Below are 25,715 nucleotides of genomic sequence, written 5' to 3' on the forward strand. Positions count from 1 at the left end.
TTCAACATGGGGAAATCCACAGCTGTGGCTCATGCAGGTTTAACTATTTCACTAGGAGGGTGGTGAAGCACTAGAATGGGTTACCTAGGGAGGTGGTGGAATCTCCATCCCTATAGGTTTTTCAGTCCTGGCTTGACAAAGCTCTGGCTGGGATGGTTTAGTTGGGGTTGGTCCTGCTTTGGGACGGGGGTTGGACTTGGTGACCTCCCAATGTCTCTTGCAATCCTATGAGTCTATGTTATTATGATTCAATAGGTGGTAAAGGCCATCAACACCATTCTACTGTGGAGGGTCAACACCCGGGACAACGTGGACCCCATTGTTGCTGGATTTGCCACCATGGGCTTCCCCAACTGAAGGGGAGGCTATTGATGGCACCCACATGCCCATCCTGGTCCCTGACTACCATGCCTCCAAATACATCTACAGAAAGGGGTACTTTTTGATGGTGCTGCAGGCCCTCATGGACCACAAAAGACAGTTCACGGACACTTAGTCAGGGAAGGTGCATGGCACTGGTGTCTTTAGGAACTCCAGCTTCTTCAGCACAATGCACGCTGACACTTTTTTCACCAACCAGGCCATCAGGATTGGGGATGTTGATATGCCCATGTACATCCTCAGCAATGCAGCCTATCCCTTCCTCCTGTGGCTCATGAAGCCCTACACGGGCAGCCTGGACCCCACCAAAGAGATCTTCAATGCCAGGTTCAGCAGGTGCTGTATGGTGGAGTGAGCCAGCCTTTGGCTGCCTCAAAGGGAGGTTCTGGAGTCTCCTCACCCACCTGCACCCCAGCACGTGCAATATACCCCAAGTGGTGGAAGCCTGCCATGTACTCCACAATATATTTGAGAGCAAGGGAAAAGCTGTTCTGCCAGGGAGGGGGGGAAGAGGCTGATTGGCTCATCAGAGCTTACGAGCAGCTAGGCACTGCTGCCATTTGACGAACATATCAGAGAGCTGTGCTCATCTGGGAAGCCTTGAGGGAGAGTTTCAGACAAGACCACCTGTGAGACTTTGCATTGTCCTTGTGTGACTTTCCTCCCCCACTTATCCCTTCCTCTGGCAACCCTTCACACCTTCCCTGTAGACCAAATAAAAAAGCATTTCTGTTTGGAAAACACAACCCTGATCATTTATTTGGGGGTTACACAACAGCGGAGGGACTGGGGAAAGAACCTGGAATGGGGGAGGGAGAAGGAAGGGGAAAGAAGGGATAGAGGGGCTCAAGGATGACATATTAAAATAATATTCAAATGACTGTATTTGTCAAGACAAACAAGAATTTTCTACTCCGATTCCAGTGTTACTGCTCCCTTTTTAACTTGATGTAAATGACAATAGCATCTGGCTCAATGGCTACAAATTCCACATACTTAAGACAGTAATTTTTTGAATGTGATGTTAGTTTGAGCAGATTTGTAAGAAAAAAGAAAAACTAGAAAACACAAACCCAATAAGATTCCAAACAGTGTGGTATTGTCAGGGCAAAACCCCAGATTCCAATTCGTGTTCAATCCTGTCGAGCTGGTAATGGCATGCTCCATTCCCAACTTGGCTTCGATTCACTACCGTGACTCTCAACTCTCAAGCAATATGTGATTCATCTCATTGCTATTTAGGGAAGGACTCACAATGGCTTTGATAAGTCAAATGATGGTCAGATATCTCTCTTCCAACCCACTAATTTTGCCAAGAAAGAATGGGCCAAATCCTTTGATCAGTTACACCACTGAGGTCAATGTACCGTTTAGATGTACAGCAACTTCTAATCTACCCTTGAACTATATGCTTCATCATGAGCAGGTTTGCACCATTTGATTTATGTTCCCTGAAATCCTTTTTAGAAGGGCACTCAAAATCATCCTTACAAGAGTAACAAAACAAACTCCTGCATGTTAACCAGAAGCCTTCACCTGGGATAGTTAACTTAATGCCAAATCCTGGCATGGCATGGCGTTCTCTGGTCTCAATGTTCCACAATAAGCATCACTGTCATTGAGATTAATAAGAAAACTGAAGCCTCACGACTCCAAGATGACTATGTTATACCCCTAGGTGGCTTCCAAGCCTTTCCTTCCCAGGGCTACGTATCATGAGTCCGGTTCTTCCCTGCACCATCACGGTCATATACAGCAGCCAGCTGCTGAGGGAAGCTGTCAGAGGAGGCTGTGCCTCTTAGGAGGAGTGGATTTCCCCCTGGGTGGCAGGCCATGTTGGGAACATCGAATGGGATGTGTAGCCAGAAGACAGAGCTCCTGAGCAACCCAACCATTCTGCTTCTTCTGCATATGGTTCAGTGAGCCCCACACTCTACTTTTGCTGGTTTTTGTTTTTGTTATTGGTTTGTTTGGGTTTTTTGTTTGTTTTTTGCTGCTTGGGGCACCTTGGTTCTCACCTTTCCTGGAGTGATATGGCTTAAGGATTGTGCACAGGAGAGGCACAGGATCTGGCAAAGACTTCTCAGGTGTAGGAACAAAGCTTGTCTGCAAGAGCTCCAAGAGCCTACAAGCAGCTCTGGAATGCCAAAGCACAGAGCAAAGCTGGGAATTTCTCCCATCCTTCCACCCTGGACCTAACCTGCTCAGGATTGCATAGCCCACTTCTATGGCAGTAAGAGACTGTACCACATGGCCTTGACATGCCCCATTCCATTCTCCACGTGGGTTCCACTGGAAATGGCATTCTTCACTTCCTGTCCTGAACTGCTGTGAGGCAGCTATGCACTGTTTAAAGTAAGTGGCATTTTCTGACAAAACTGTCTCCATTCCAATGGTGGGCAATGTCATCTGCAAATACTGTACATATAAGCCTTGATCCTGCAAACATGCACAATTGTATACTGATTTCAATGGGGCCGCTCAGATTAAATGTAGGACTAGAGACACAGCTTGGACAGCCAGTGCTTCAGGTGAAAGGTGCTACATACAATTAGTATCTTGATCATTTTCAATGTCTGAGTGACAAATACTGGATTTTCACATCTGGCTGTTAATAAAAATCATACTTTTTGTTCCCATTAAATTATTTTTAAATTTAAAAAAGTTGGTTAACACACAAAATGGAATAATATTGAATCTCAGATCAAAGAATCGATATCAATTTGACTTCATGTCTTCAGGATTTTAGTGCGCTTCACAGAGTCATCTACTGAAGGCCATATTATGCAGAATAGAGAAAAGGTACAACTGTTACAATGATTAGTTAGAAAATACAAAATGGTTAATTTTTCATTCAGAATTATACAAGACAAAAATTTTAAATTCCAAAATGTAAGCATCTTTCTTGTACCTGCATTGCAAATAGAGTCTAAACTTCTTTCCTTATTTGGGACTAGAGTCTGATACTTGTAGTCATGCCAACTGACCACAAAAGTGCTCCTTATGATTTCAAGTAGGCCAGTCATGAAGAAAGGAGCTATTCCATGTAAATCAAAATAATCAGAAACTTATAATGAAGATCTGATAGTTATTCTGATGCTATTGGTTCAGTATTATTCTGAAGTTTGGGGTCTTATTTTTAATAAGATACTGACCTTCTAGATTTTGCATGATACAATAGAATTAGAAGACTTATTGATTAACCTAATATAACATCTCAATATTTAATACATTGAAATTAATTAAATCTCAGTCTGTTTTTCATTTCTTTTCACTACTTGAAGTTTCTTGTATACTTTAAAAATGCATAGGTTTCCCCCACAGAACTGCAGAAAGTAGGAAACTGAGAAAGAAAACTGACATTTATGGTCAAATTTCTCTAAGACCTTAGCAACCAGTAGCATCCATTATTCTCAGTAGTGTTCTCAATGGGAGCATATTTGAAAATCTGGTCTCAGCTGTTGATACAATGAATTCTGAAAATCTGCCCATATTATGTAGCTTATGCTAGTGCCCATAGGGAGCAGGGTGCTGTCCAACCACCAAGGAAGACATAGTCCCAGCAGGTATGCACAAAAGATAGCAAGATAAGGGAAATCTAACACCAGGGGCAGGGCAAACATTTAATATCATCATTGCCAGGGCACAGGAACAATTTATATAATGAGCACACTGAGTCCTATTTAACCAAACTGTAAACCCTGCATGTGGTGGAAATCACTTCAAACCAGGGGTGTCACAGTGCCCTAGCACCACTATTTCCAGCTCCTATGATTATTGCTAAGACATTGAAAATGATCAATATTAGATTTTTTCAGATGCACTGTTGATAAAATTGTACTTTTATTTCAAGCCCTCTCTAGATGGGCTGCCAGGACCCCGCCTTCCTCCATCTCCTCTCCTTCCACCGGTAGGTACAACTCCAGCTACCACAGGTGGCCTGTGATGGGGTGGTCCTTCAGGAATCACTCCTGGTGCCCTATCAGAGGGCCCAATATTAGGTGCCCTATTACTTGTGGCTCGGTGCTTCCTCTGCCAGGCAACCGAAATTGTGATCAAGGCTTGTGCTTGGTGGCCTGTCCCTGAGGCTCTGAATGTGCCCTTTTCCAAAGTAGGGCTCCCTCTACAATCTAGGGGTCTAGACCTTAGCAGTCTGAAGCTTACCATGGCAGGTGCCAAGCCTGTCATTGTGCCCTGGGCCAGCATCATTGAGGATTTCCTTCCCACACCCATTACCTTGACCCCCTCTGTGCCCATCCAGCAAGCAGTACCATACCTTGGTGATCTATCCATTGGGGGCTCTTATCCCAGTCCCATGCCTAGTCCTGGTCCCATTTCTGTTCCTGAAACCTCTCCCACCTTATCAACTAATCAAGTAGCTGCAGGCAGCTTTTGTACATTTCAAAGGGAGAAGCACAGCAGTCAGGTCCTGACATGGGGAATGCTTTGGTTCCCTTCGTGCCATTTCCCCTGATGCACCTCTGCTTCCCCTGTGGAGACAGGGCTCAGGGGAGCCAGTTTTTAAGCCAGCTCCCCACAGCACTGGCTCCTGTTACACCCACCTTGCTGCCTCTGATACAGAGGCAGCAAGAGGATGGCGATGGAAGCGACTAATCAAGTAGTGACTCGACTACCCAACAAGCCTAGTTTTATCAGGTAGTCGCCTAGTCGCTTACATCCCTATCTGGGACAGCCTATGGGATACTCCCCCTGTCGTGCAGACAAAGCCATGCTCATGCTGCTGCCCAAGATGTGGGATCTCCGTAACCTTCAGACTTAGCATCCTCAATCCAGCTTATGGACTTAAAGGCCATAGACAAGGCCATTCCATTGTGATTGGGTCTGTGCTGGTGGACATGGTCCATCCTGACCAAACCTACACCAACCTCAGCTGTGCCATCCTTAAAAATCTTTTTCTGGTCCCAGGCCTCCTCCAGCTCACGTGTAGAGATAGTCTGTCATTCTCCCTCTGTCCCTGGACAAGGAGAAAGTGTTTGATAGGATGGACCACAAATATCTCCTGGGCATCAGGCCCCACTTTGTGTCTATCTGCAGGTGCTATACACCTCCCCAGAGTTTTTGCGCAAGCACATCTGGATGCTGAGAGCATCCACCAGCTTTGAGCAAAACAGGTGTTAAGCCTTCCTGCTGTCAGGACAACTGTACACTCACCCTTGATTCTTTCCTCCGCCTCCTCTGTAGGAGGCTGTGCAACTGTGAGGCCTATGTCTGATTCTCTCTTAGGTCACATATCAAGGCAAAGTTCCTCTAGGCCACATCTGGGCATTGTCTAGAGGGTCTCTCCTTGATGTTCCCCTCTGGCTTTCTGCTTTAGACCCTGTGAGCTGCATTCCCATCGCTGTCTTCTCATTTGTTTTCTCTGGATTTACTTGAACCTTAGGTTCAGTAGCTCCTTCCCTTAAGCTAGGGAAGGGGCCTTCAGACGCAGGTGCTGTTGCCTAGTATTCTGTCATAATCCATACAAGAGGAAGATAAATGTGATCACATTTAAAGAGGTTTTCTAAAATACAGGGTAGAGAGATTGTTCTTGTGTTATTTCTTATTTTACTTTGTTAGATTATATGCATATGGAATAAAGTATTATATATATTAATGGAGAAAATAATACTATAAAATTGCTAAAAGGTGTTAAAAATTATTACAGTAATCTACAGGGATCACCTTAAACCCTGGCGCACTGCTGCTGTGTACTGTAGAGGTCTGGCTTGTTACTGGAGAGCAATTCTCTCTCATATATATATATATATATAAATAAATAAATAAAAGATTTTCCTGCTGTACAACAGAATGACATCATCAGGCTCTCTGGCTGCAAAAGAAGCTGGACGGGGCGGGGGGACTGGCAAGTGTAGTGAGCCTGGGGCACATCCCCCTAGTGTTGTTGGGGTGGGTTTTTTTTTAAAGTAGAAACATACAGAGTCAATGACCCACCAGTGATGAACCAGAACATGTGATAATCCTACAGGATTTTACCACAGCTAGGTAGTCAGAGGCACTGCAATCCTCTAGTACCTTCACTACTGATCACAATTTTGAGCGACGTACATTATAAAAAGGAATTTTCATTAGTGAAGATTACACGACAGCTCCTTTGATTAAATATGGATTTAAAATACACAATAGATTAGAGCAACCTAACAGGTAGCAGCAGGTGTATTACATAAGTGATATGCATGTTCAAAATTAGCACATGTACCAAAATTGAGACTTCCTTGATATGCTAGATTATGGTTTGCACTTCCCTCTTCGATGTCTTCTTTCTAGCAATTTACATAAATGACCGTGTAGAGTTGCCCTTAAACATCTATGCATTCAAGCACAGGTTAAATTATAAAAGAGATTACAACATCTTCTTTGTCCATCACCATTTAATAAATCAACAGGTCCATTTCTGAGGATTGATGTAATGGTATTTATGAGCATTGGCAAAGTCATGTCCACTTAACTGATGCAATTAAGCAGTGCCTTGCTCTTATTATAATAATAATGGGTTGACTGATGAGTAATTTATTTCTTTCCAATGTAGCTGACAAAAATAGATTATATTCCTAGACAATGCAATGTATTTGGATCATAAACCTGCTGCCTTCTCATCTCTACCATTAGCTTAGATTTATCCTTCCCAGAGAGTGGTGGAATACACTTTAAACTAAGTATCAGGTTTCATATGGAGGGATGCTCATGACTGTGTTAAGTCCTGCACAGCCATTTTTATAAGAGAGACATGGGACTGAATCCTTGTTAGCTGTATAGAGATTTTTGTGATTGTCACTCAGTATGTCACTCTGAAGCATAGAATGTCTGTTGAGTTCATAGGAAGTGCTGGAAACAGCTATTAGCATGGCAGTGAAATATTTTTGGTTGTAAATATCACTAGGTTCAATCATTACTGGGATGTGTGATATGCTGCCATCCAATTTTTATGTTCTCAGCTGTTTTGGCTTTACAGATCTCACTCAGGTGACAGAAGGTATGTATCTATGTTGTGTTAAACTCCAGTCGTTGTCTTCTCGTGTTTTTGTCACAAACTAGAGGTTTTTCCAGAACCGTGCACAAGCGATGGCTTTCCCCATCATTATAGCAAGATCCTCCTTCATGAAGGTCTCCCCAACAAGTCAAACAACAAGAATAATCTGTAACTGAGCACCAGAATAGCTCCATTTGATCATATTAGTTTGTGATCTGCCAATTGACATATACAGATGGTTCAGGCATCACCACATTGGCCATTCTGCATCAACCCCTTCAGGAAGGTTTTCCTGTGGTTCCAGAACTATTGCAGTGATTCTCACTGAACATATGTTTTCATTGTATAACTCAGTCATGCCTTGCCATCTGTCATATCCACAGGCACATGGTTAAACAACTTGCACTGTTTAAGGCATTTGCTTACTCTTGTGTGACCTTATAATGAATATCTTGGCTCATCCATCTACTGTGATCTTTCCCATCAGCTTGTTACTTTCTTCCTGATATCAGGCACTGGAATATCAATCAGTAAGGACTTCCTTTGGTATTGGCTTTGACTTAGTTGTTGAGGAATAACAGGGTCTAACTTTGTAGCATGGATGGATTGTTCCCACATTGAAAACCAGTGTTATCACCTTGTACTACTTCATAGCCGAGCATACGTGTTCAAAGTAACTGGATTGGCTCCCCTCTTTGAAGTGATCAAGTTTCAGAAGATGGTTTTACAGGTGCTAACCTTCCCTTTCATCGTCTCTACATGTGCTTTGAACAACAGTATCTGATGCCCAGGTAGACCGTGTTTGGGTGATGAGCCAGTAGGATTAACTTCTGCTGGTTAATTTCTGCTTAGTTACATAATGACATAGGCCCTCACTTGTGTCTTAGTTGAGTTGCAAAAATTTAGTTCTTACTGTAGTAAACTAAGAAGTTGCTCAGTGCACATGTCCATCTGTTCTTGACAGCAGCAAAGTCCTTCTCCTGTGATGAGAGGCATAGATCATTGGTATATACAAAGTTCTTTGTATTGCTCAATATGGGATGATCATTGGTATACATGTTGAAGAGAATTAAGGCTAACACATTGCCCTGGGTAAGGCCATTTTGTTGTTGTATCCAGCAGCTCCTTCTTTTGCACAGTACCACATAAAAATGCCTGTTCTGCAGAAGAGATCAGATAAGCTGCACCAGGAGGTAGCCATGCATAAGGCTGCAAATCTTTCATGGCGGTCCCAGAAGTCACAGATTCTAAGACTTTCCAGGACCTCCATCACTTCTGTAGTAGCTAGTGAAGCTGACCCCACCTGAGATGACCCCAGGGCCAGCTGCTGCTCGGGTGGCCCCACACAGTTAGTCCCGGATACTGCCCCAGAGCATAGGTCCTGGAACAGCAGCTGCCCCCCAGGTCATACAGCAGTATTTTTAAGATAACAACAACCACCACCAAGATTCAAGAAGAGATTGATTTTCCAAGCCCCAGTTAAGGAACAAGAATTTGTAGTCTAAGGTTACGTCTAGACTGCAGAGTTTTAATAGAAAAAAGATACGCAAATAGTGAACCACAATTTATGTATCTCTTTCCACCTTTTTTTTGGGGGGGGGGGGGGGGGGAAGAAGAGGCTTTTCTGAAATTTGGCCCATCAAAGTGGAGACAAATTTTGGAAAAATCTCCTCTTTTAGAACATCCCTTATTCCTCTCACCAAGAGGAATACAGAAATGCCGAAAGAATGTGCCCACTTTTTGTGCATTTGATCTGAGGAAGTGGGTCTGGCCCACGAAAGCTCATCATCTAATAAACCATCTTGTTAGTCTTTAAAGTGCTACATTGTCCTGCATTTTGCTTCACCCACTTTTTTGGAAACTGTTCCAAAAAAAAGTGGACATGTTCCTTAGATGTGGCAGAGCTTTTCCAGGATACGTTTGGTATCCCGGAAAAACTCTGCAGTCCAGACATAGCCCTAGAAGGCTTAGGATTTCCTCAAGAATGAATAGACAATAAGGGTTTGGTTGACATGCTTTAATAGTTGTATGGATCCCAAACAAACTTCACAGCAGATAAAGATCCACATTTAATTTATGAAGACCACATCTGACATTCTAGCAACTGTTTAAAAAATAAAAAATAAAACAAAACAACACACAATCTTGTCCTTCGTTTTAATAATCATCTCTGATAAGCCTTCAGGCACCAGAGGTCCAAAAGGGAGAGGGGCTGCCAAGAATTGTGCACTGAAACAAGTAAAAAATGAGAAGAGTAATAGTTACTGTGCTGATAACCCACCAAAAGAAACATGCTGCTCTTTAAGAGACATGCCTCTGCCTGCATGTCCTATTGATGAAGGAATGGCCAGATCTGAGACAAGGAAGTGGATATGAGTTGCTGGTCTCCTCCAGGGTGTAGCAAGTTGGATTAATCCACATTTTCATTGCTTGGAAACATCATATCAATCAGAGCAATTATGCAGTAGAATGGAAACAGGGGCAAGAGAGGGCATTTGGGTGTTGCTAGTCCTATACATCACCAGAAAAAGGAATTAAGTGAAAGGAAGCTGTTTTCATTAAGGATATGGAAAACCATCTAGTTATGTATCTAATAGCCAGTTCTATAATCTGCTCATCATAATGAGATGGCTGGTCACTTATATCTCTTCTTAGAACCACTAGTAACACACAATGAGCAGGACTCAAATGCTACATAGTAGGATAATATAAATACAAATGAAGAAACTTCACATATGGAAATCGATACAGGTGCTACAATCTGTAATTCTTGAAAAACTGTACATGAAAATATTTGCTAATGTCAAATTAAGAGAAACAAGTATACCAGTGAGTGACAGTCATTAGGAGATAAAAGCTAGGATAGCTGCAGGTGAGTGTAAAGGAAAAGGATATCTGTTTTGGCATGGACTGTTACATAAGGTATTACAGAAACCTGGTGGGATGGGACGCATGATTGGAATGTTGGTATGGAAGGGTACGGCTTGCTCAGGAAGGACAGACAGGGAAAAAAGGGAGGAGGGGTTGCCTTGTATATTAAAAATGTACACACTTGGACTGAAGTGGAGATGAACGTAGGAGATAGCTGTGTAGAGAGTCTCTGGGTTAAGCTAAAAGGGGTAAAAAACGAGGGTGATATCATGCTAGGAGTCTACTACAGGCCACCTAGCCAGGTGGAAGAGGTGGATGAGGCCTTTTTTAAACAATTAACAAAACTATCCAAAACCCAAGATTTGGTGGTGATGGGGGACTTCAACTATCCAGACATATGTTGGGAAACTAACCCAGCGAGGCACAGGCTATCCAATAAGTTTCTGGACTGCATTGGAGACAACTTTCTGTTTCAGAAGGTTGAAAAAGCTACCAGAGGAGAAGCTGTTCTGGATTTGGTTTTAACAAATAGGGAGGAACTAGTTGAGAACTTGAAAGTGGAAGACAGTATAGGGGACAGTGATCATGAAATAGAGTTCATGATCTTAAGGAAAGGTAGAAGGGAGACCAGCACAATTGAGGTAATGGATTTCAGGAAGGCAGATTTTGATAAGCTCAGAGAACTTGTAGGTAAGGGCCCATGGGAAGCAAGACTGAAGGGAAAAACAACTGAGGAGAGTTGGAAGTATTTCAAAGGGACGTTGTTAAGGGCCCAAAAGCAAACAATTCTGCTGTGTAGGAAAGATAGAAAATATGGCAAAAGACCAGCTTGGCTTAACAAGGAGATCTTGCACGATCTCAAAATAAAAAAGGAGTCATATAAAAAAATGGAAACTAGGACAACTAACAAAGGATGAATATAGGCAAGCAACACGGGAATGCAGGGGCAAGATTAGAAAGGCAAAGGCACAAAATGAGATCAAACTAGCTACAGGCATAAAGGGAAACAAGAAGACCTTTTATAAATACATTAAAAGCAAGAGGAAGACCAAGGACAGGGTAGGCCCACTGCTTAGTGAGGAGGGAGAAGCAGTAACAGGAAACTTGGAAATGGCGGAGATGCTCAATGACTTCTTTGTTTCGGTCTTCACCGAGAAGTCTGGAGGTGTGCCTAACGTAGTGAATACAAGCAGAGAGAGGGTAAGTTTAGAAGATAGGATACACAAAGAACAAGTTAAAAATCACTTAGGAAAGTTAGATGTCAGCAAGTCACCAGGTCCTGATGAAATGCATCCCAGGATACTCAAGGAGCTGATAGAGGAGGTATCTGAGCCTTTAGCTATGATCTTTGAAAAATCATGGCAGACAGGGGAGATTCCAGAAGACTGGAAAAGGGCAAATATTGTGCCCATCTATAAAAAGGGGAATAAGAACAACCCAGGAAATTATAGACCGGTCAGTTTAACGTCTGTCCCAGGGAAGATAATGGAGCAGGTAATTAAGGAAATCATATGCAAACACTTGGAAGGTAATAAAGTGATAGGGAATAGCCAGCATGGGTTTGTGAAGAACAAGTCATGCCAAACTAATCTGATAGCTTTCTTTGATAGGATAACGAGCCTTGTGGATAAGGGAGAAGCGGTGGATGTCATATACCTAGACTTTAGTAAGGCATTTGATACGGTCTCGCATGATATTCTTATTGATAAACTAGGCAAATATAACTTAGATAGGGCCACGATAAGGTGGGTGCATAATTGGCTGGATAACCGTAGTCAGAGAGTTGTTGTTAACGGTTCTAAATCCTGCTGGAAAGGGATAACAAGTGGAGTTCCTCAAGGGTCTGTTTTGGGACCCGTACTGTTCAATATCTTCATCAATGATGTAGATATTGGGATAGAGAGTACGCTTATTAAGTTTGCAGATGATACCAAACTGGGTGGGGTTGCGACTTCTTTGGAGGATAGGGACATAATTCAAAATGACCTTAGCAAGTTAAAGAAATGGTCAGAGGTAAACAGGATGAGGTTTAATAAAGAGAAATGCAAAGTGCTCCACTTAGGAAGGAACAATCAGTTCCATACATACAAGATGGGAAGCGACTGTCTAGGAAGGAGCATGGCGGAAAGGGATCTAGGGGTCATAGTGGACCACAAGTTGAATATGAGTCAACAGTGTGATGCTGTTGCAAAAAAAGCAAATATGATTCTAGGTTGTATCAACAGGTGTGTTGTAAGCAAAACTCGTGAAGTCATTCTGCCGCTCTACTCTGCACTAGTTAGGCCTCAGCTGGAGTACTGTGTCCAGTTCTGGGCACCACATTTCAAGAAAGATGTGGAGAAATTGGAAAGGGTACAAAGAAGAGCGACAAGAATGATTAAAGGTTTAGAGAACATGACCTATGAAGCCAGGCTTCATGAACTGGGCTTGTTTAGTTTGGAAAAAAAGAAGATTAAGGGGGGACATGATAGCGGTTTTCAAGTATCTAAAAGGGTGTCACAAGGAGGAAGGAGAAAAATTGTTCCTCTTGGTTTCTGAGGACAGGACAAGGAGTAATGGGCTTAAAGTGCAGCAGGGGAGGTTTAGATTGGACATTAGGAAAAAATTCCTAACTGTCAGGGTGGTCAAATATTGGAATAAATTGCCAAGGGAGGTGGTGGAATCTCCCTCTCTGGAGATATTTAAGAACAGGTTAGATAGACATCTGTCAGGGATGGTGTAGGTGGAGCTTGGTCCTGCCTTGAGGGCGGGGGGCTGGACTTGATGACCTCTTGAGGTCCCTTCCAGTCCTATTATTCTATGATTCTATGATAAGGAGATGGTGTTTCACAAAACAGCTTAACAAGGCTAGTTTGCATTGCCATGCTAGAAACCATGCATTATTAGATAGTGGAGTTCAAATAAATACTTTTTTTGATACATGGCTTAGTGAAAAGCATAACAACAAATCTGTATGCAATTAAAATGTCATTCCTGCATTTCTTCAAGCTCATCTTGTGCCTTATGCTTTGCTAGAACATATAAAAAAAGCAATTAAAAGATTGCAAGAAAGAGGGAATAATATGACCTCTAGAGTTTTGTTTAATTTTGTAAGTTCCTAAACAGAAAGGTAGTGCAAGAATTTGGGGGAACTTTAGAGTCACCTAGGGTATGACTACGCTAGCCACCCTAGTTCAAACTAGGGTGGCTAATGTAGTCATTCGAACTTGCAAATGAAGCCTGGGATTAAAATATCCCAGGCTTTATTTGCATGTTCCCGGGCGCCGCCATTTTTAAATGCCCGGTAGTTTGGACTCCCTGCCCGTGGCTACACGCGGCACGGGCTAGGTAGTTTGAACTAAAGCCCTTAATTCGGACTACCATTACTCCTGTTACTCCTCCTGCAATGAGGAGTAATGGTAGTCCGAATTAAGGGCTTTAGTTCAAACTACCTAGCCCGTGCCGCATGTAGCCGCGGGCAGGGAGTCCGAACTACCAGGCATTTAAAAATAGCGGCGCCCGGGAACATGCAATAAAGCCCGGGATATTTTAATCCCAGGCTTCATTTGCAAGTTCGAATGACTACATTAGCCACCCTAGTTTGAACTAGGGTGGCTAGTGTAGACATACTTACTTCCAGCAAAAGACGAGGGGTATTCAGATGCCAAGGTGGTATGTACAGTACATGAACCTAAATCCATCCATTTTGAAAATTACATACTTTATTTCCTAACTGGAAGGAGGGATAAAATGTATGGAACTTGATCTGTTCCCAGCATTTACAGGAGGCCAGTTAAAATAGCTTTTATTTAAAAAAAAAAACTGGCTAAGATTAAACATATTTATAAGGCTTGCTGGGTATGAAAGGCAGTCATTTGGTATAGCTAATGCCCCTGCCATATCCCAAAGACTAATGCATCAGTTTTGCCAAGATTTCATTTTTATCATCTCCTATTTAGAGGACACTTGAGAAATCTAGAATGTTTTCAGAACCCATACAGCTTGATCAGGAAGAAGAGACATGGGGGGGGGGGGGGAGGAGGAGAAGGTGTTACCTTATATATCACAGTTCTATACACCTCCCTGGACTGAGATTGAGATTGAAATCAAACACAAACATTTTGAAAGTCACAGGAAGGATCTATTACAGACCACTTAACCAGAAAGAGGAGGTGGATGCTGCTTTTTTTTTTTTTTTTTTTAAAAACGCAACTAACAAAATCATCCAAAGAACAGGGCTCTATGATGATAGAGGACTTAAATGTATGATGGAGGACTTAAATCTCAGACCTTTTTGGGAAAAACAACATAGCAAGGGACAGATTATTCAAAAAGTTCTTGGAATAAATTGGAGATTGTTTCCCCCCCCCTCCAGAAGGTGGGAAAAGCTACTAGGGAAGAGGCTATTCTAGATTTAATTGTGACAAATAGGGAGGGACAGATTGAAAATTTGAAAGTGGAAGGTAGTTTAGGTGATAGTAATCATGAAATGGTAGAGTTCATTATTCTAAGGAATGGTAGGAGGAAATACAGCACGATAAGAATAATGGATTTCAACAAGGCAACCTTTAGCAAACTTGGGGCATTGGTAGGTAGGATCCCGTGGGAAGCAACGGGGAAAACAGTTCAAGAGAGTTGCCAGTTTTTCAAAGAGGCATTATGAAGAGCACAATAGCAAACTCTCTCACTGTGTTGGCAAGATAGGAATTATGGCAAGAGACAACCCCAGCTTAACACTTATCTAAACCTTAAAAAAAAAAGAAGAAGAAGAGTTCCACAAAAAAGAAGAAACTAGGTCAAATTGCAAATGATAAATATAAACAAACAGCACAAGCAAACAGGGACAAAATTACTGTCTCATAGATACATAGCTAGAGACATAAAGGGTAACAAGAAAAGATTCTACAGATACCTTAGAAGCAAAAGACCAAAAATAGTGTAGGCTCACTATTTAATGAGGGAAGGAAGACGACATAAAATGTGGAAATAGAAATTCTAAACAACTTTTTTGGTTTTAATTTTCTACCAAAAAGGTTAGGAGAAATTGTACAACTGACACAGTGAACACCAGCAAAACTGAGATGGTATCTGAGGTTAAAATAGGGAAAGAACAAGTTAAAAATTAATTTAAAAAAAAAAAAGAGAGATGTCTTTAAGTAGGCCAGGCCTGATGATATACATCCTACAATACTCAAGGAGCTGAGTGAGGAGGTGATGGTATCTGAGCCATTTGCTATTATCTTTGAAAAGTCCTGGACTATAGGAGAGATTCCAGAGGACTGGAAAAGGGCAAATATAGTGCCCATCTATACAAAGGGAAATAAAGACAACCCAGGGAATTACACACCAGTCATCTTAACTTCAAACCTTGAAATATAATGGTGTAAATAATCCAGCAATCAATTTGCAAACACCTAGAAGATAAAAAGGTGATAAGTATTAGCATGGATTTGTCAAGAATAAATTGTCAATCCAGTATAACAGCTTTCTTTGACAGGATAACAGCCCTGTGGATAGGGGAAACAGCATATGTTGTATATCTTAACTTTAGTAAGGTTTTTGATATTGTCTTGCATGACTCTCTCAAAAACAAGCTATTGAAATACAATCTAGGTGGAGTTTCTATAACATGGGTGTAAAACTGGTTAAAAAGCAGTTCCTGATAAGTAGTTATCAGTGGTTCAGTCAAGCTGGAGGACATATCCCTCTGTACGACTCCACTTGATATGTCCTGAGTCTGGATCTGTTCAATAGCTTCATCAATGATTTAGACAATCACATAGAAAGTACACTTACAAAATTTGCAGATGATACTAGCTGAGAAAGTCATTGCAGAGAAGCTAAATGAATTCTTTGCTTCAGTCTTCATGGCTGAGGATATTGGAGAGATCCTCAGATTTGTCATCTAAAAAGAATGACTCAGGTTTGGGGAATTGTCCCAGACTGAGGTATCATTAGAGAAGGTTTTGGGAAAAAGTGATAAATTTAACAGTAACAAATCACAGGAACCACATGGCAGTCACCCAAGAGTTCTGAAAGAACTCATATGTGAAATTGTGGAACTATTTATTGTGGTTTCTAACCTATCCTTTAAATCAGCTTCTGTACCTAGTGACTAGAAGATAGCTAATGTGATGCCAATATTTTAAAGAGGGCTCCAGAGGTGATCCTGGCAATTATGGACAAGTAAGTCTAATGTCAGTATTGGGTAAATTAGTTGAAACTATAGTAAAGAATAAAACTGTCAGACACAGAGATAGACTAACAAACTGCTGAAGGAAAGTCATCATGGTTTCTGTAAAGGGAAAAAAATAACACCTTACTAATCTACTAGAGTTCTTTGAGGGGGTCAAACAAACACGTGGACAATAGAGCACACTTAGATTTCCAGAAAGCCTTGACAAGATCCCGCACCAAAGGCTCTTGAGTAAAATAAATTGTCATGGGATGAGGGGAAGGTCTTTTCCTGGATTAATAACTGGTTAAAATGCAGAAAATGAAGGGTAGGACTAAATGGTAAGTTTTCTGAGTGGAGAGGGATAACTAGTGGAGTCCCCCAAGGATCTGTCCTGGGACCCATCCTATTCAACTTATTTATAAGTGATCTAGAGAAACAGTTAGATGGCAACATTTGCAGGTGGTAGCAAATTGCTCAAGATAGTTAAGACCAAAGCAGATTGTGTAGGGCTTCAAAAAGATCTCAAACTGAGGGTGTCTACACTGCAGAGTTTTTCCAGAAAAATTACACTTACAGCTGGGCTATGTCTATACTGTAGCCTTCATTTGCATAAGCTTTTCCGCAAGAAGTGTGGCATGGAATATCGCCACGCTTCATTTGCATAATTAATGAGCAGCCGTTTTAAGCAAGAGGCTTTTTGCACAAAAAAGAGCAGTGTAGATGGCTCCTTCTTGCACAAAACCCCCCTCTAGCACAAGAGCCATTCTTCCTCATTTTTTGAAGGCTATAGTGTAGACGTAGCCTTAGAAAAGAGGAGACTAAGGAGGGTGGGGGATATGATAGAGGTCTATAAAATCATGACTGGTATGGAAAAAGTGAATAAGGAAAAGTTATTTACTTATTCTCACAATATAAGAACTAGGGGTCACCAAATGAAATTAATAGGCAGCAGGTTTAACACAAACAAAAGGAAGTTTTTCTTCACTCAGCATACAGTCAACCTGTGGAACTCCTTGCCAGAGGATGTTGTAAAGACCAGGACTAACATGGTTCAAAAAAAGAACAAGTTAAATTCATGGAGGTTAGGTCCATCAATGACTATTAGCCAGGATGGATAGGAATGGTGTCCCTAGCCTCTGTTTGTCAGGATCTGGAAATGGATGACAGGAGAGAGATCACTTCATGATTCCCTGTTATGTTCTCTCCCTTTGGAGCATCTGGTTTTGGCTACTGTCGGCAGACAGGATACTTGGTTGGATGGATCTTTGGTCTGACTAGTATGGCCATTCTTATGTGAAAAGTTGCGAGGAGGATAGGATTAAAATTCAAAATGATCTTGACAAACTGGAAAAATGGGCTGAAATAAATAGGATGAAATTCAATAAGAAATGCAAAGTAGTCTACTGTGGAAAGAACAGTCAGTTGCACACATGAAAATGGGAAATAACTGTTTAGGAAGCAGCATTGGTGAAATAAATTTGGCAGTTATAGTGGATCACAAGCTAAATATGAGTCAACTATGAGGCACTGCTACAAAAAAGGAAAACATAGTTCTGGGATGTATTAGCAGTATTGCAAGCAAGACAGAAGAAATAATTCTTCAGTGAAGTCTTATAGCATGGAGCAAAGCAAGAGTTGTGTCCCCAGTTCTGGGCACCACATTTCAGGAAAGATGTGGATCAACTGGAGAAGATCCAGAAGAGAACAACAAAAATGATTAAAGGTCCGAAAAATGTGATCTATGAGGAAAGATTGAAAAAAAATTGTTTAATCTGCAGAAAAGACGACCACGTGCAGAGATAACCTCTTACTTACCTGAAAACTGTTATTACAAGGAGGAAAAAAAAAATATGTTCTCATTAACCTCGGAGGATGAGACAAGGAGCAATAGGCTTAAACTGCAGCAACAGAAGTTTGTTGCACAATAACAAAAACTTCCTGTCAGGGTAGTTAACCACTGGTATATAAAATTATCTAGAGAGGTTGTGAAATCTCTGTCATTGGAGGTTTAAGAGCAAATTAAACCATTCCCTAATAGGTGTTAGTCTAAGTAATACTTAATCCACACTAAGTGGACTAGACTGGAAGACTTCTTGAGGTCCCTTCCCATACTAGTTGCTCTGATTCCTCCTTTGTTAGTGTTATGCTTCTCCAGCGCTGGAGCTGAAATTACACACATACTTAAAGATAGACACACAACCACCTGTGACACTGTGCCTTTTTTTTTTTTAAATGAAAATGTGTTTTTGAATATGAATACGCACAACTTGAATATACTTTGCACAAAACAGGGCAAGTAATTTATCACTCAAGAACTTGTAACCCCCCCAAATGTGAATATTCTAATTGTGTACATGTATCATTCTTGTATGTGAAGTTAGAAATATAAAAAGTGTAAACCTGTTTATTAATTTCAGTCTATTGGAAACCATTAGAGGTTCTTAAGGAACTTAGGGTACATCTACACAGCATCCTTACCTCAGAAAAAGGTGACAATTTACACTACACAAATTCCGTAGCGTATTTCATTTGAAATAATTTTGAAATAAGCTATTTCGATGATATAGCTTATTTCAAAATTTGGCACTGTCTACACAGCACCAAATTTAAAAATAAGGTGCTATTCCAAAATGTCCCTTATCCCTCATGCAGTGAGGTTTACATGGTCATCGAAATAGTGAGCCCGTTATATTTCAATGAAATGGGCTTGCTCTTAAGACGCGAAAAAGCTCCACTGTGTAGACATAGCCTTAGTGACCTGGTACGCAAGACAAGGATTTATAACTAGCCTTGTTTTTCCTGCAAGCCTAAATTGTGGTTGCTCCTACAAAAACATGTTACTATGCCATCTAGTGCTGGGTGTTTTTCCTCAGGAGTGCAGGGAATATACAAGGACTTCCAGCCTGGGAAAAATTCTGTTTAAGAAATGGAAAGCAAATGATTGACTTCAGCTGGTTTCACAGACTGATACCCACCTTGAGAAGATACATGAAAGCTACTGGAAACAAAAGAACTCTAACAACAGGTGTAGAGAAGAGCTACTGGACCCAGGTCAGAAAGAACAGCTGGGGCCTGAAAAGACTTCACCTGAAATGAGAATTAGGGTGAGAAACTATGATTTGTAGCAACTTCTCTTAACATATTAGACTTAGCTGTCATGTTTTGTTTTATTGTAGCTTTGTACTTGCTTTGATCTGTCTGTCATCACTTGCAACTACTTAAATCCTACTTTTTAATACTTAATAAAATCACTTTTGTCTATTATCAAACCCAGTGTAAATAATTGTTACCTGGGGGGAAAACAACAGCTCTCTCTCACTGATAAAGGGAATGAACTTTATGTGCTTTCTCTGTATAAAACTTTTTATAGAGAATAAGACAGATTTATTTGGAGTTTTGGTCCCAATAGGGCTGTACTCCTGGGTGTAGCCAACTCCCTCTAACTGAGCCCTCACCAGCGTTTATTACTCTGCTGGGGGAGACTAGAGCTTCTGGCCCAGCAGGACAGGGTACTGAAGCACCTCAGAGGGCAGGAAAGTGGACTCAGTGGTATGATCAGCACATCAGGTGACAGTCTCAAAGCAGTCTGTGACTCAGTATGTCACACCACTATCTCTTGTGCACGCTCACATGCATCTTTTTTCCCCTGTGATTGCATTTGTACTTAGATATGAGAAAGAAAAGCCCATAGCACATTGAGTGTGTTACTGAGGAGCCCCATTTTTGAGTCATTTTGGGGACTCTGTTTATTTTTCACCCAGCATGCAGGAATCCATTTAAAAAAAAACCACAGAATGGCACAGATGTTTAAGACGTGTATTAAATGCTTCTAGAAGAGGCCACAGAAATGAGCACTATGCCATTAATCAGATCCAGTTAAAAGTCGCTATAATAAATTACGAAGGTATGTTTGTTTTTCAGGAGACGTACTCAGGGCTAGATTCTGACACACTCATGTTGAATAGCATCTTACTACAGGAGTGGTTCCATTGCCCGCAACATGAGTAAGGGTATCAGAGATTGGCCCAAAGTTATTTGTGATCATAGCAGACAGAATTATCAAGGCTCAGGAGAGTTTTCTAGCTAGCCACTGCCCATAGCTCTTTCGCTATGACACTGAAGCTCATTAATATAATCTATGTATAGAGCTACATTATAGGGCTTACAGTCAGAGCAGTAAGGGAAATCACACAGTGACAACACCAAGTAGTTGTAACAATGAGTCTTGCCCATTCAGGCAAAATTCAACAAAACACTTACACATGATCTTAATTTTAAATACATGAGCATTCCTGCATGTGCTTAAAATGAGCACGTGTAATTGCTTTGATGGATTGGGGTCCTAGAACAAGGAATGCAGAATTCCACAGCAGAAGCCTACTTAGAAACAGAGTTATTATATAATTTAACAGGTGTAGTGTGTGCACCTGTCATGGACTCTCAGATCACGCTCACTCTTAGCTCCATACAGACCCTGGGAGACCCCCTGCAGTGTGGCAGCCCTTCTCAGGGGTCCACTCTCTTCAACATGTTAAGCACCTCTGCCTCATGCACCTCTCTGGGCCTTTTGCAAGCCTGTCTCTCACTGTGGTTTTCTTCAGGCAGCTCACTCACTCAGAACCTCGGGGGCTTCCACAAGCAGAGGGAATAATGTAACCCTGCCCCCTAGACTGGGACAACTCTCACCCAGCATTAAACAGAAGTGCTTATTGAGTTTTGGCCACAGCTTAGGAACTCACAATGTCAGTGTTCCCTCTAAGATTTTCCATCTATGAGCAGAGTGAGTTTTGTCTTGTGCACCAATATTGAAGTCATGTGTATTTGTTTGGATGTGTGCCACCATTGCACCCAGCAGTTACTAACTAATATATATATATATATGGAACAAAGAATGCTAAAACAGCCCTTTCCCAGTCACAAAGGATAAAAAGAGCTGCTAAAACAGAACTTTCACCTATGCATCCTTATTATTACAGCTGACCCTAAGTGCCAGTGGACTGTATTTGTTCCAGAATCTGCTTATTGGCCACCCCTGCAATTTTGCATTTCTGCTGCAGATGTGCTTTAATCCTGGCATCAAAGTTTCTTTAGTCTTTAGAAACAACAAACAAACACTTCAAGCTAGAAACAAAACAAAGCAAGAAAGTTTTCATTCTCACTGAGTTTCAAAAAAGTTTGCCAAACCCACCCACCTCTTCCTACTAGAGACACAGTCTGTGTCTAGACTGGCCAGTTTTTCCGGAAAAGCAGCTGATTTTCCGGGAAAAACTTTCCAGCTGTCTACACTGGCCGCTTGAATTTCCACAAAAGCACTGACTTCCTACTGTAAGAAATCAGTGCTTTTTGCGGAAATACTATGCTGCTCCCGTTTGGGCAAAAGTCTCTTTTGTGCAAAACTTTTGCGCAAGAGGGCCAGTGTAGACAGCTGAGATTTGTTTTGTGCAAAAAAGCCCTGATCGCGAAAATGGCGATCGGGGCTTTTTTGCGCAAAAGCGCGTCTAGATTGGCCATGGACGCTTTTCCACAAAAAGTGCTTTTGCGGAAAAGCGTCCGTGCCAATCTAGATGCTCTTTTCCGAAAATGCTTTTAACGGAAAACTTTTCCGTTAAAAGCATTTCCGGAAAATCATGCCAGTCTAGACGTAGCCTTTGGGAAAAAACTGCAGCCTACAGTCCCTGGCATGATGACCTATCAGCCCCGTGAGGCTGCTGCAGCAACATTAGCTAAACTCCCACTCTCTTGCCTTAGGATAGGCCCTGACCACATTTCTCCTCCTTGCAAAGCAGCTCCCAAACCATCCTGGTCACAATGCTGGAGCACCCTCCGCTGTCTCTCCCTTTCCCTCCCCTTCCCTCCCCCCCCCCTCCGACACACTTTATATATGCAGTTGTGTCCTTAGCAGGAATCAGCAGTTAAATTCTTCCATTTAAAGTTCTGCAGCCCACACTCCTCTCTGACCTTTTCCTGCTCTCTGCCACTGGTTTGAACTCCTCCATCCCTCTCTGTTTGCCTGGCCGCTTCTCCTGCCTGCCCAGAAGCTCATTACATGACCGCCTCCCTGTGCTCACAGGCACAGCCCTCTGCTGGCCGCACAGGTCCATGTGAGCCTCCCAGCCCCACTCTCCTCGTGCCACAGCTGTGCTGCTCCCTCAGGGGCAGGGAGGGAAGTTCCCCGTGAGCCCCTGGCACAGCAAGTTAGTGCCCACCTCTCCCAGCCCATGGGCTGCCCCACACCCCGTTCCACTCCTGAGCCAGGTGCTGCTGTCTGGCTGGCACCTTCCCAGCCCCGGAAGTGCTGCCTGCCCCCCTGCAGCTAGTGGAGCACCGTGCACAGACTTGGAGCTCGCCAGCAAGTGCCCACCCAACATGGGGCCACCAAAGTCTGAGACCCTGCACTTTCCAGCTGGGCAGCCAAGATTACCTGCCCCCCCAAGTCCCACCTTTGTCTTCTGTCCAGGTAAACAGAGGTGCCTGGGCCCCCTTTCCTCTCTGCCTCTCCTCCATTCTTTTTCGTCCCACTGGCTGGAACCAGCTGTTCAGGTCACCAGGGTCCTCTCTCTGCCCATTGTCCTCCCACTTGTCAGAATCAGCCGTGCCCTCCAAGCTAGGTCTCCTGGTCACTAGATCACCAGTCCCTGGGTATCCATTAGTCAGAGTCCCAAGTTCTCTTGCTGGTGCTCTGTAAAAACAAACTCCCTCTCCCGTCACCTTGTTAAACCAGTAACAGGCAGAGAAACTGAGTCCCATTCCCTCTGCATGCAAACCACTGAGAAAACCAAGAAAATCCCTTTCTTTGTCTCAGCACCTACTAACAGAGTCTGAATCTTTACTGACAAATAAAGAAAAGGTGGGATCAGAGCATATTCTCAACTCCAAGACACACAACCTTCTGGTCTTCTAACTGCTGATTCTAAGAATCAGTTCCTTTTGCTACTTACTCAGGGGATATGAGCTTCAGCAGTTTTGTCTTCTCCAGGCTGTGGCTATGGAGTGTTGCAAAAGCTCTCAACCTCTGCTTGCTCCTTTCCCAGCACACCTGTGCTGGGTAAGATACAGTTTTGGATCTTAAATGACTGTTTGTGTACTGCGTCTGCAGCAATCAACCAATCAAGCAATCCAAATCTGCTGGCATGAGGAAAGCTTGGGTTCAAAGAAATAAAGTGTCTCATTAGCCTTTCCTGCAAATATTTTAGAAATAAATGAAAGTTAACTTGTCTATTGCCCTTCTTAAGGTAGAAGCACTAAGCTCCTAGTAAAGTTAATGGGAGTTGTGCATGGACATTGAGCAGAGGATATACCCTGAATTGCCTATCTTTTCTGGTTATCCAGATAGCTTTTTCTCTGCAAATCAATGCACTAGAGTCTTGTTGAATCTATAGCCAGACAGGCTAAAAAAATTAATCCAGCAGAGGTCTGAACTGTTCATGCATCTTAATGGGGAATATTATCCATAAAGCCCATTTATAACCATTTAAGTGGAAAATACTATTTAAACAGGTAGCAAAACCAGCCTCCATCTTTAAAATGCATTTTGAGTATCAAGTGGGTACAGCATTAGTCATGACTGTGAGTGTCACTTCACTGAAATCCACAAAACCCTGACAAGATCTAGCTTGTCCTTTTACAGCAATATACACTACTCCTTCTAACCCAGCATCTTAAAGTATCTCATAGATTTTTTTTGGTTAATTCTCATCAAATGTAAAACTTTTACAAGCATTAGAATTTTATGTTTACAGAAAAATGGAAAATATCTTCACAGATTATTTTCCCTTTTCCCCCATATATTTGGATTGCTTCTTCTCATAAGCTACTGACTTTTCAGCTACAGGCTATAACTTACCCCTGACAACTCTAGTCTCTGTGATAAATTGTTCAAAGTCAGACCTGGGGCTGCCAGTTCCTAGAATATCTGGGTTTTATATCTTCTCTAGGCTCACTTTAATTTAAATAATAAAAAAATGCAATCTGATCCCAAATAGAATTGAACACATTTTACATCACATTGCAGCTTACTTTAGTAAGTACCTGAAAGTGCAACCTCTCATTTTGAAAACAAAACACATGCACCATAAAAATAATGCACCCCATTAGCAACATTTAAAATCTTGCACAATGCAAGTGGTAAGAGTTAATTAGGACTTTTCCGACACTAATGCTATGTAGTAAAATGACAGTGGATTGGCTTTCTCAGTATTTCTATGTCACTGGGAGCATATAATCACTCTGTTATGGTACATCTACACTGCACGCTTATTTCAGTATAAGCAAATTCCCATCAAAATAGTGCTGAGTGATTTCAGAATAGAGCGTCCACATTCATTGGATGCTGAATCGCATTTAAGGCCACCCAGAAGCACTTCAGGCAGAGCATCAAGACATCACTCACTTCCCGTAGTTGCTTCCTAAGGCTATCTGAGGCTCGAGTTTAAAGGGATCCCCCTGGACAGTTGTATCTCAGGCTTCTCTCCTTTGCCTACCTCCTTGAGGGACAGGAAAGTCTTCTCACTGCCTGCTGTGGTTGCCCTTGTGGACACCACAGCACTCCCAGCCATGGAGCCAGACTTGCCTCCAAGCAATCAATGGTTCTTAGATGGATCTTAGACCCCATGCCGCACCTCCTGCTGCAATTTCTGCAGGCTGCCCTCGTGGCCCCACAGGAACAGGTGGGGCACCCTCGACTCATTGTGGGACACCTCCTCTCCTCTCTCCATGCTCTGTTCATGCAGCATGACCCCTCCCACCCTGCCTTTCCCATTGTACCCCACTGCTTCTGGTGACTGGACACCAATTCTGACTGGTGGGACCAGATTATCACGGAGCGGTGGGACGACCAGCAGTGGCTCCAGAATTTCCGCATGTGGAAGGACACCTTCTTGGAGCAGTGTGCCTGGCTCACCCCTGCCCTCTGGTGATGGGACACCCACATGAGACCTGACAGAAGCAGGTCACCATCACTCTGTGGAAACTCACCACACCGGACAGCTACCACTCCGTTGGGAACCAGTTTGGTATTGGGAGATTGGCCGCTGGGGCAGTGCTCATGCAGGTATGGCTCTCTCGTGCTATTGTCCCAGAAGGGTGCTGGAATGGGGTTCCCAAGCAAAAGGGGTGGGGTGGAAGCTCTCTTTCCCCAGAGGTTTTCAAGTTTTGCCTTCAAAAAGCCCTGCCGGGGGATGGAGAAAGTTGGAGTTGGGCCTGGTGTGTTGGGGAAAGGGGCTGAGCTTGGGGACCTCCCAAGGATCCTGGCAACCCTGTGATTCTCTGTTTATCTCTTTCTACAGGTGGTGAGGGCCATCAACACCATCCTGCTGCGCC

At 42.5% G+C, this 25,715-nt stretch overlaps 1 long non-coding RNA gene across 2 annotated transcripts; it reads right to left on the reverse strand.

Annotated features, from left to right (window-relative positions):
* Nucleotides 1–6,322: 6,322 nt before the first annotated feature.
* On the reverse strand, nucleotides 6,323–23,416 carry LOC142826858 (uncharacterized). 2 transcript variants are annotated; one of them, XR_012901125.2, is made up of 3 exons: nucleotides 23,336–23,416; nucleotides 19,373–19,484; nucleotides 6,323–8,349 (listed from the first exon to the last, which is right to left on the reverse strand). It is a non-coding gene; the product is annotated as an uncharacterized LOC142826858 (long non-coding RNA). The 2 variants fall into 2 exon arrangements; XR_012901126.2 differs by having other exon boundaries at nucleotides 6,323–8,529.
* Between the last annotated feature and the right edge of the window lie 2,299 nt (nucleotides 23,417–25,715).

This window comes from Pelodiscus sinensis, chromosome 2 (genome assembly GCF_052426305.1).
Source record: "Pelodiscus sinensis isolate ZL-2025 chromosome 2, ASM5242630v1, whole genome shotgun sequence".
In the NCBI taxonomy this organism is placed as follows: Eukaryota; Metazoa; Chordata; order Testudines; family Trionychidae; genus Pelodiscus; species Pelodiscus sinensis.